We start from the raw sequence: 1,975 nt of genomic DNA on the forward strand, positions 1-1,975 counted from the left end.
TCGTAGTTGCGGCACGCATGTGGGATCTAGTTCCCCGACCAGGGATTGAGTTCCGGCCCCCTGCATTGGGAGCGCGGAAGTCTTAGCCACTGGACTGCCAGGGAAGTCCCAGAAGCGTTTTAATTTCTGAGATCCAGCCTCTAAGGAGCGCTAAGCCCAGAGGCTAATCAGCTCAAAACCAGCCTTTCTGCTCCCCGAGTGTCCCCTCCTTGCTGTCCTGGTCCCAGCTGTCACAAGCAGGGAAATGGGCCTCCTTGTACCAAAATAGGGGCCTGGCCCCAGCTCAGGTTACACCAGCTGCAGAGTGACCCTCGGGGAGTAGAGGGAGGAGACCTGTGCACTCCCATTCCCAGAGCCCAAGACAGGCAGCGAGTGGCAGTGTCCGGGGGAAGTGCGGGGGCCAGCGCAGACCCTGGGCCTGCAGGACCGGAGCCGGTGGGAGCCCAGGACCGTGTGCCGCCGCGGGTCCTGCTGCACTCCGGCGACTCCCATCAGCCCCCAAGACCCCTGTGCAGTTGCTGCTTTTAACGCCTTATAGTGCTCCGGTCAAAGGTGAGGAAACTGAGGCAGGGGACGATGAAGTAAAGCAGGTGGGTGGCAGCCGGTTTTGAGCTCGAGCTGCCTCTAGCCCCTGGAGACCTAAAACCGATGACCGGTTATTTCTCGGTGAGCTGCCCACAGGCGGCCGGGCAGGTGCTCCCCGGGCAGGGCTCCGCCGGCTCGCACCTGGCCCGGCGCCGCGGGCGTGGCGGGGTCGGGTCCTCAAGCCCCCGGTGCTGCAGGATCCTCCCGAAACGCGGGGTGAGGGCGCGGGGTGCCTGGGCTATTGCTCTTCGGGGCTGTGGCCGCCGCCCGTTTGAGAAACTCGTATTACCGCAAAACGGCTTTTCCACGAATCTGACTTTGGCTCCGAGTGCTGAGCCTTAACCCCAAGGCCAGGTGCGGCGGCCAGGTGCTTCCCCTCCGCGCCGGCCGGCTCGCAGCGAGGCCGGCGGAACTGGCTCCGGGGGCCTGCGCGGGGCGGGGAGGCGGCCCGGGAACCCTTCGCGGGCGGGCGGGGAGGGGCCCCAGGTCCCCAGCCGGCAGGTGCGCCCCGCCCCCGCCGCGGGGCGGGGACACGCGGACTCCGGCCACGCCCCGCGCCCGCCCCACGGGCTCATTTACATGCGGCCGCCGCCCCGCCCGCGGCGCCTAAAGCGACGTGTCCTTGTCCCCCGTGGACAGCCCCAGCGCGTGCGGCCACGGATCCCCAGGTAACGGGGTTGGGGTGCAGGTGGGGCGGCGGGGAGAGGACCCTGGGGCAGGGCCGGGTGGCGTCTGGAGGGAAACCTGAGTGGAGGGTCCGGGTCTCGAGCTCTGGCCGCCGCCATCCACGTGTTGGGCTTGGGGACTGCGGCGGGCTCTGGTCACCGTCCGCCTCTGACCTCCGACGGCCTCCTCAAGTCCACAGCCATTCTGGCACCAGTGTTGTCCCTGCATGTGTGACGTCCAGTGGGGCAGGACCGTGAGTGTAGTGGCCGGAGTTGGTGCCTGTACGTCCAGGCGACCAGGAGGTAGTGCAGCCTCGGGCAGAGGGCCTGCCCTGGGCTAGGATGGGGCCGCGCCTGTGGGCGGTCTCAGGCAAGTGTCAACGGCCACCTAAGCCCAGGAGGCACTCAGGAGGCAGTGAGGGGCATGGGGCCGGAGAAAGGTCCAGGGGTCAGTACGTGTCACCCAGGGGGAGAGGGGGCCACCAGACCAGGGAAAGGTCTGAGGGGTCAGTGTAAGGTCAAACAGGGGCATGGGGGGTGGGGTGGGGTCTGGGAAGGACCCTGGGGTCACTGTGCACCAGCTGGGCAGCCGCCACTGGGGACCGCTGCCCTGAGCGCCCACTGGCCTGCGGAGTAACCGCGGGGTGGCCTGTGTTCTGGATTTCAGCTCCAAAGGCCCCCCCCTCAGAGCCACCCCCCCCCCCCAGGACAACCAGTTTGGAGCC

The sequence above is a fragment of the Tursiops truncatus genome, chromosome 15, assembly GCF_011762595.2.
Source record: "Tursiops truncatus isolate mTurTru1 chromosome 15, mTurTru1.mat.Y, whole genome shotgun sequence".
Classification (NCBI taxonomy): domain Eukaryota; kingdom Metazoa; phylum Chordata; class Mammalia; order Artiodactyla; family Delphinidae; genus Tursiops; species Tursiops truncatus.